This window comes from Glycine soja, chromosome 2, assembly GCF_004193775.1.
Source record: "Glycine soja cultivar W05 chromosome 2, ASM419377v2, whole genome shotgun sequence".
NCBI lineage: Eukaryota > Viridiplantae > Streptophyta > Magnoliopsida > Fabales > Fabaceae > Glycine > Glycine soja.
Genome location: NC_041003.1, coordinates 20,353,442 through 20,363,667, shown reverse-complemented (window position 1 = coordinate 20,363,667; position 10,226 = coordinate 20,353,442).

The window sequence follows — 10,226 nt, the reverse complement described above, 5'->3', positions numbered from 1 at the left end:
ATGCCACTTCAAGGAGAAGATGAGTCAAGAAGAAGCTCACCATCATAGGAAGCCATGGATAAGAGCTTGAAGGTAGAAGAAGATGAGTAGAGGGAGAGGGAGAGAAGGAGCACAAATTTTTTTGCCTCAAATGAGGTCTGAACTTTGAAGTGTAATTCTCAAATTATCAAAGTTGAAAAAATGCACAAACAAGGCCTCTATTTATAGCCTAAGTGTCACATAAAATTGGAGGGAAATTTGAATTTCTATTCAAATTTTAGTTGAATATGAAATTGAATTTGTGGAGCCAAATTTTGGAGCCAAAATTTCATTAATTATGATTAGTGAATTTTAGATATGGTTCAGCCCACTAATCCAAGATCAAGTCCAAGATTCTCCACTAAGTGTGCTTAGGTGGCATGAGGCATGTAAAGCATGAAGGACATGCACAATGTGTGACTATATGATGTGGCAATGGCTGTAGCAAGCAAATGTTCACCTCCCCCTCTAAAATTTAATTGGATTGGACTTGTCCCAATTCAATTAAATTTATTTTCCAACACACATCAAATATTCACTTAATGCATCTGAAATTACAAAACTACCCCTAATACAAAAACTAGTCTAGGTGCCCTAAAATACAAGGGCTGGAAAATCCTACATTTCTAGGGTATCCTACCTACATTATGGACTCTAAATATAGGAACCAAAAATAATGAAACCTTAATCTAATATGTACAAAGATAAGTGGGCTTATAGTTAGCCCATGGGCCTAAAATCTACCCTAAGGCTCAAGAGAATCCTAGGGCTTTCTCTTGCATCTCTGGCCCAATCTTCTTGGAGTCTTTTATCCAATGCCCTTGGGGGGTAGGATTGCATCAGTGTCTATGCCGGGTCAAAGTAACACAAGGATACTCTTCAAATATTAAGAGCCTTGTGTAGTTGAAAGATCTTAAGTTGGTAGGCTTAAAGTCTCATGATTGTCACGTCTTGATGCTACAATTGTTATTTGTGGCCATACGAGACATTTTGCCTAACAAATTCAGGCTTGCCATAACTTGGTTGTGATTTTTCTTCAATGCCATATGTAGAAAATTCCTTGATCCTATGAAGTTAGATGAGCTAGAAAACAAGGCTACTATTATATTATGTCAGTTGAAGATGTATTTTCCACCTGCTTTCTTTGACATCATGGTTCATTTAATTGTTCATCTGGTCAGAGAAATGAAATGTTGTGGTCTTGTTTATTTGTGGTGGATGTACCTGGTTGAGCGGTACATGAAGATCTTAAAAGGGTATACCAAGAATCTACACCATCCGGAAGCATATATTGTGGAAAGGTACATTGCAGAAGAATTCATTGAATTTTATTCAGAGTACATTGAAAACGCTAAACCTGTTGGGCTTCTCGAGTCTTGGCATAATGAAAGAGTGGGAGGTAAGGGTTCAAGAGGATTTCATGTTATCACTCTAAGTGTAGAAGATTTGCAGCAAGCTCATTTGTATGTGCTGAATAATAGTAATGGAGTTTTGCCATACATACTTCGCCATGAAGGTTTAGTGAAGGGAAGTAATCCAAAAATGTCGAAGAACAGGGTCTTGAAAGACCATAACAAGACTTTCCTAGATTGGCTTAAAGATATAGTCTTTGCTGATGATACTACTTTTGAAACGTTAAGAAAGCTAGCAGATGGGCCTAAAAGAAATGTTATAACTTGGCAAGGATACAATATAAACAATTATTCCTTCTATACAAAAGCACAAGACGTGAAAAGTACAATGCAAAATAGTGGGGTTACCGTAACTGATTCAATCCTCCCTAGGAAGGGACCAGTAACTAGAGCCATGAGCAAGGGGCTCCAAGAGGATTGGGCTAGAGCTGCTGAAGAAGGCCTTAGGGTTCTCATTAACCTCAGGGTAGATTTCTGAGTTCATGGGCCAAGGTTGGGTCCAATTATCTTTGTAAATATTTGACTAAGATGTCATTATATTTGGTCCTTGTATTTAGGGCTCCATAATGTAGGTAGGGTACCCTAGAAATATAAGATTTTTCAACCCTTGTATTTTAGGGCACCTAGACTAGTTTTTGTATTAGGGGTAGTTTTGTAATTTCACATTCACTAAGTGAATATTTGATGTGTGTGGTTGGAAATAAATTTAATTGAATTGGTAGAAGCCCAATCCAATTAAATTTTAGAGGGGGAGGTGAGCATATGCTTACTACACCCCATTGCCACATCATATAGTCACACTTTGTGCATGTCCTTCATGCTTTACATGCCTCATGACACCTAAGCACACTTAGTAGAGAATCTTGGAATTGATCTTGGATTAGTGGGCTGAACCTTAACAAAAATTCACTAATCATGATTAGTGAAATTTTGCCTCCACAAATTCAATTTCAAATTCAAGTGAAATTTGAATTTCAATTCAAATTTCCCTCCAATTTTGTGTCACACTTAGGCTATAAATAGAGGTCATGTGTGTGCATTTTTTTAACTTTGATCATTTGAATATTAAACTTCAGATTTCAGAGCTCTTTTAGAGCACAAAATTTTGAGCTCTTCTCTCCCTCTCCCTTCATTCATCTCCTTCTTCCTCCAAGCTCTTATCCATGGCCTCCTATGGTGGTGAGCTTCTTCTAGACTCATCTTCTACTTGAAGTGGCGTCTCCTCTCTCTCTTCCTTCTCCATTCCGCTGCCATTCATCTTCCAGGAAGAAAAGGAATCCATTGATGAAGAAGATTCTAGGCCTACAAGCTCCAATGGAGCTTACATCATGTGGTATCAAGAGCATCTTCATCTAGGTGATGTTCTTTTGCTTCCTCTATCTTTTTGTTCGGTGAATTCTTTTTAATTCATTGTTCTTCATCTTATTCTCCATGTATATCCTCCATTATGTTGTGGTTTTGTGCTGTTTAGAGTAGATTAAAAAAAATAAACCGATTACATCTTAGATATACACTTGTTCTTGCATTTTTATGGTTCAAATTTTGTAGATCTACTCTTGAATCATGTTTTTGTGTTGATTTTAGGTTCTATCATTTTTCATTCATAATATTCTTGTGCTGAAACTTTAGATCTACATTTTCTTCCAAAATATTGATTAGAAAAAAAAAACACAAAAATCTAAGTGTAAATTACTTAATCCATGTTGTCTTAGAGTCATGTTTAGTCATAGTAATTGTCACATTATGTTCTAAGTTTGTGTTGAATTTTTATTTTGTTGATAGAATTCTAGATACATTTGTTCATTTATTCTTGTCATTCTTAGCATATCTTTTGAATTTTGAGTATAATTCATGCATGTTATTTAGTTCATAACATGTTCTAAATCAATTCCTAGAAGTAGTCTTGTTGTTGAACTATTTTTTGTTTTCTAAGTTTCCTACATGATGCCTATGATGAAGTTGAGTTGTGGTGCTGAGTTGTGGAAGGATTTGTGAATCAAAATAAGTCTTAAGCTCTCTTGAATTGTGTTATTCAAGATAATTGAGCATAAGCAAACACAAATTGTAACTATCCAAGCCTTAAGCAACATAAACACTACTCTTGATTTCTAGGTTGAAATCGCTGGTGCTGGCAGCTTGAACATAGGAACTTGTATAAATTACTGGGAATTGGTCACTAAGTGTTTTTTGCTAAACTTTTTACTGAATTTTCTAGAAATCTGGACCAAAATTATTAAAAAAGAACCAAGCGATTTGGATTAAAGGAAAAAATAAGAAAAATTACACAAGTTGGCAGAAAAATCAGTGTCCAGGAAAAAAAGGTGAAAGGGAAGTGTGCTTGTTGTTTTGACTCAAAATTTGTTCTATAATTGGTGCCTATTTTATACCAATCCTTGTTCTGAAATTTCAATTGAAAATTAGTGTGACAAAAAGTTCCAAAACTAGAGGTTTGTTGAGTCTTTTTATTTTGGTTTTTTTACTCTACTCTAGAGTCATTCTAAGTTTCTCTTTGAGTCCTAGCTTGCTTTTATGTGTTTTTCATTGCTTTAATTGTTGAAAAATCCCTGAAAATTTGTCTTGTTAAAAATCTATTGGTTTAGCTTTCATTTCATTTTTTGGGTCTTTGGTTATTGCTTGTCTCTTTGTTTCCTTGTTTGTGAGTTGCCATATAGGGAATTGGAAAGGAGGATTGGTGCCATCCCTTGAAGAATTTGAGTCAAGAAGCAAGGGGCCAACCACCTTAAGAGCTGTTGGACTAACAAGCACTCCAAATTGAGTGAAACACCAAAGAGAGAATAGCCACCACCATTGAGGACTTTTTGTTTTGTAATTTTGTAATTGGCAGTTTGCTTTGCTTTCAAATTTTGTAACAAAAAGGCCTTTCATTGGAAGTAAGTTGGGAGCCTTCAATAGGTCACCCTACTTCCATTTGTGTGTAATAATTTTAGGCAATTTTCCCTTAGGATAGTGAGTGTTTTGTTGGGAACCTTAAATGAGGTCATCCAAACACTCTTAGGATCCGCCTAGTTTGCATTTCTTGCACTTTTATTTCTTGCTTACTTTCATAGCTTATTTCCTTTACCCTCCATTGTCAAACCGCCTAGATAGCTTGCCTTTTACCAATTAGTTTTTACCTTATCTCTCACACCTCTTTTAATGCTTATTTTGGCTAGTTTCAACCATAGTTTCTTTTACCTTTTTTTCAAACCCCAAACAAGAAAGAAGCATAACATAGGAACCAACATGAGTCTTCATTCTTCATCTAGTGTTAATGGTGTCGGTTCTACTCTTAAGGACCCCTTGTAGAAGATATTAGATGAGTTGAGATCCCTTAAGTTATGGAAAGAAAAACAAGAGAGAAGAGAAAAAGGTAAAAAAAGAGTGGAAGAAATAAGTCAAGATGAAAGAGAGAAAATAAGAGAGGAAGAAAGAAGAAAAATAATGAAAGAAATGAAAAAAGAAAAACATGCCTCCTATAGTAGTCATGACTCTTGCAAGAGTTTAAGTGAAGAACTTAGCAACTATTATAGAGGGCACCATAGTTCACATACTAAACATCACTTCCAAAGAAAAGAAAAGGATAGAAGGCGTCAAGTGGTTAACATTAGCCTCCCATATTTCCATGGAAAAGATAATGTTGAGGCCTACTTAGATTGGGAAATGAAGGTTGAACAACTCTTTGCTTGCCATCTGTCACAACCTACCCTTCGGCGGGAGGGCGACACGAGACTCGCGGGATGCGAGTTCCATGAAAGGAATACGCACGGAGTCGCCACCAACGTTTATTTGAGGAAAACGTCGGAAAAACCGGAAAAGACGCGATCTACGAACTTTTAAGTGAAAGGTTCGGGAGTTGTATTTACGCACGGGGAAGGTATTAGCACCCCACACGTCCGTCCCAAGGGACGGCAGCCTTTAACCAAATGTGCGAACATGACCTTGATTTTTACGTTCCCTTTTATGTCCTTATATCCTTTTTATATTTTTCCTTTTTTGTGGTCGACAAGGGTGTTTCCCTTTGCTCCTACGTATTCCTCAATTTGGGATGAGAAAATCAGACCTACGTAGTTCTTTCTTATCAAGTGATCCCTTTTTTACTTAAGTGGTGATCATTTTAAGGCGTTGGACCTTTAAAAATGATCCATTTTACTTAGTGAGAAATTGAAATGACAAACTTCAAAAAGCCTATTTTTGTGGACGAGCTTGACTAGGCGAGTTGATTTTAGCCTTAGTTTCACTTTAGTTATTAATCAATTCGATTAAGAATGAGAAATCCCAAAGAGAAAAACGTCCGATTTGATTTTTCGCTTTATTTTACTAAAAGATGTTTTTTTTTATTATTATATTATTTTTACCTCTTTTTTTTTATTTCCAACGTGGTTACGGCACGACCGAACGGTCGGAATTCATTTTAACCGAAGTTAACGGATAATACAATTCAAACGTTCGGTGGAAATTTATTTTATTTTTAAGTTAAGCGAGAAATGACTTAAGTAAAATGGCTTAAGCACGTCAAGAGGGGGTATAAAAAGTAAACAAAACGAGAATAAAAATGCACGAAACACAATGTGGACCACTACGGGTACATAGAATGAATCGAAAAGCTTGGTTCGAGGTACTTACCCGTTGAAGATCGAAGAACGATGAAGAACGAATGAAGAACGTCGAAGAACGGTTGAAACCTTTGCGAAATTCTTCACGGAAAACGTTACGGAAACGTTTCGGAAGCGCCTCGGCTTAGATTTTCTTCACGGAAACAATTTTTCCAAGCAAATTCGAAAGAGAGAGAAGTGCCTAAGGGGCTGATCCCTTTTCTTCTTCACTTCCTCCCCTATTTATAGCAAAATAGGGGAGGTGGTTGCCGCCCAGCTCGCCCAGGCGAGCTCAGCTCGCCCAGGCGAACCAGGTTGCTTCCTCCAGAAGCAACAGCCTTCTGGAGGAATATTCTGGAGGGCCCAAGTGGGCCTGGGTGCTATTTGCACCCCCATTTTTACTAAGTACACCCCCCTCTGCTTTTTTTGGTGATTCTTTTTTCGTAAAGTTACGGAAACTTACGAATTTCGTAACGATACTTGTTTTCTTTCCGTAATGTTACGGAACCTTGCGGATTACATAATCATCCCCTTTTTGACTTACGGAATGTTACGGAACCTCACTTAATTATGCAACGATGCTTCCCTTTGATTTCCGGTGTGTCACGGAAACTTACGGATTGTGCATCAATATTTTTTGGTTTTTCGGCATGTCCTGGAATTTCACAAATTGCCTAATGATGGATGCCAAGCACCTCACAAGGACCAAAGAAAGGTCGCATGTCATCAAGCAAAGGTCCCCGGATGAAATTAGGGTATGACAGTTGCCCCTCTTTACTTGTCTTTTATTGGAGATAAAAGGAAAGTAAAGATAAGACACTAATTTCGTTCCTCTCGATTTGACGAGAGTCGCGGGTGACCATAAAATCTCCACATGCAAATGACTTGTTGTTCCCGGATTTTCACAAATCGCCTAATGATGGGTGCCAAGCACCTCACAAGGACCAAAGAAAGGTCGCATGTCATCAAGCAAAGGTCCCCGGACGAAAATTAGTGTGTGACACTAATTTCGCTCCTCTCGGTTGAGAGTCGCGGGTGACCATAAAATTTCCGCATGTAAATGACTTGTTGTTCCTGGAGGAACAAAAGGTGTAGAAGACTATGTCAGTCTCTGCATGCTATCAAGCGTTCTGTCTTACAGATAGCAAAAGAATGATTATACGGATAACCACTCGGGTATTTCCGCGTATCATCGGGCCCGCCGCCTCTGGATGACACAAGGGTGCCGAATGACCAAATTTTGTCTCTGCTTGTCATCGGGCCCGCCGCCTCTGGATGACAAAAGGGTGCGGATAACCGTAAGGTATCTATGCGTATCATCGGGCCCACCGCCTCTGGATGACACAAGGGTGCAGAATGACCAAATTTTGTCTCTGCTTGTCATCGGGCCCGCCGCCTCTGGATGATACAAGGGTGCAGAATGACCAAATTTTGTCTCTGCTTGTCATCGGGCCCGCCGCCTCTGGATGACAAAAGGGTGCGGATAACCGTAAGGTATCTCCGCGTATCATCGGGCCCGCCGCCTCTGGATGACAAAAGGGTGCGGATAACCATAAGGTATCTCCGCGTATTATCGGGCCCGCCGCCTCTGGATGATACAAGGGTGCAGAATGACCAAATTTTGTCTCTGCTTGTCATCGGGCCCGCCGCCTCTGGATGACAAAAGGGTGCGGATAACCGTAAGGTATCTCCGCGTATCATCGGGCTCGCCGCCTCTGGATGATACAAGGGTGCATAATGACCAAATTTTGTCTCTGCTTGTCATCGGGCCCGCCGCCTCTGGATGACAAAAGGGTGTGGATAACCGTAAGGTATCTCCGCGTATCATCGGGCCCGCCGCCTCTGGATGATACAAGGGTGCAGAATGACCAAATTTTATCTCTGCTTGTCATCGGGCCCGCCGCCTCTGGATGACAAAAGGGTGCGGATAACCGTAAGGTATCTCCGCGTATCATCGGGCCCGCCGCCTCTGGATGATACAAGGGTGCATGTCACGTGACCTCAGGGTCAGCATGACAAAGATTATGGGGCGGCCGACAAAAGCAAGGCTCTTGCTCCTACGTATCCTCCAATGAGGAACTCAGACCTACGTAGTTCTGAATAACTTGTGAGACTTGAAAAGTCTCCATCGGAAAATGCTGACATCTCCGGAAAGGGCGCAAATGACCACATTGGCCTCTGCTCGTCAATCACACTTGGGGTCACTGAATGACGAGGTGCGGATAACCGTAAGGTGTCTCCGCGGGCTACCAGCTCTTGGGTCATGGCAACAAAAGGCGGTGTGGTCGACAAAAGCGAGGCTCTTGCTCCTACGTATCCTCCAATGAGGAACTCAGACCTACGTAGTTCTGGATAACTTGTGAGACTTGAAAAAGTCTCCGTGTTTTCTCCACTAAAATGCAAACATGCTTTAGCAAAGAGACAAATATTCCAACTGATTTAGAGCAGCATATGCTTTTTTGAGTGAAAAACAATGCGTCTACCGGGGAAGGAGAGTCTGCTGTTGAAATCTCCCATAACCATAAATGAGATTTTGGATGTTAGCATTTCGTTTCTAAATGACCATTTAGAGGAAACACTGGGTTCGAAAAAAATAGAAGAAAATCACTCAAAGTGTATCAATCTCGCACAGGTAGGTGTTTCATCCTAATTCCAAACCATAGATATGTCATGACTTGACTTTACAAATTATTTCCTATCAAATCAAAAATTACATGCGTGATCATGAATCAATAGGGCTTCCCTTGGGAATGGGTTCTTTTGGTGGGTTTTTTTTCGGCTTTTGTGTGTTTTTGGCTTTTGATTTTTTTTGTTGGCTTTTTCTTTTTCTGTTTTTTTAGTGCGGGGCGAAAAAGTCGCTAGCGCGCGGGATTTTGGTTGGTAATCAAAGGGAGAAGACCATTTTAGGTCGTGGTTTCCTTTCCTTCTTTTTTGTTCATTTGGTTACAATTCTGTATTGTTCAGATATTGTCCGGTCCAAAGACCTTTCTGCACGTTTCTTCTGTTTTTCTGTTCGATCCCTGATCAGGAGCTTTCCTTCCTTCTTCTTCTTCCCTTTTTACTTTCTCCCATTCTTTGATTGGGAATTTCCTTTCTTTCCTTTTTGCTTTCTCCCACTCTTTGATTGGGGAATTTTCCTTCTTTTCTTTTTTTGCTTTCATTGGAAATTTTCCTTCTCTTTTTCTTTGATTGGAAATTTCCCTTCTATTTTTTTTGCTTCTGAGGGTAAGGATTGACATTCTCACCCTGGGTCAAGGTTTATGGTGAGTCAGGATTTTGGCTCAAAGCTCGTAGAATGGCTAGACATGATACATGTCAGGGCTTGGTTTGGTTCAAGGATAAAAGGGATGCCCCACATTATTTCCATGACACAAATGCAAAAATGATGATTTGGAAACTTTATGCAAAACTGGTCATGCATGCGCCTATGCGGACGCTCAAGTGTCAAATTTTTATGGTCATGTGATGCTAGGGCTCAGGATTCATTTCCTCTATTTTAAATCGACCCAATGTTTCCAAAATATGTTCTTTTATCAATTTGTGCATTCCTCCAAGTCCATTTCGGGCGTCCGGGGAAATTTTCACAGCATTCATCCTTCAGGTGTAGACACGTTTTTTCTTCAAAAATCGGTTATGATCAATGAATTTTTTTCAAAGAAAAGTTGGAAATCATCTCTTTTCAAAAGCATGTCGGTTTTTAGCTAGACAACTTATTTTCTCTTTTTCCACCTTTTTCTTTACTTGCTTTCTCTTTTTTTTTTCTTATTTGCTCTCTTTTTCTTTACTTGCTCTCTTCTTTTCCCTTTTGTTCTCTTTTCCATTTCATTCATTTCATTTTTTTCTTTTCTATTTTTATTTTTATCATGATTTTTTTGTTTATTTTACATATACATTTTTTGGACGATGTTCCTAAACGAAGAACTCTACACGGTTCCAGAATTTCAAGCATCATCGATAGTAATGATATATAAACACTAACGCAACAATCTAAAAAAATGTATGCGCTATACAAATGACAATCGAAACAACAAAAACAAACATTAGTCTCTCAAGTCAAAACAATAACATAGAATAAAAATGATAAAAGAAATATGAAAGAAAACATGAATCTGGGGATCTCCCAGTCACGTATCTCCACTCCCTCCCAAGAAGTCAAGCAAATCGGCCATCTCCTCGTCCTCGTGGGCCTCTTCTCCATCGCCGG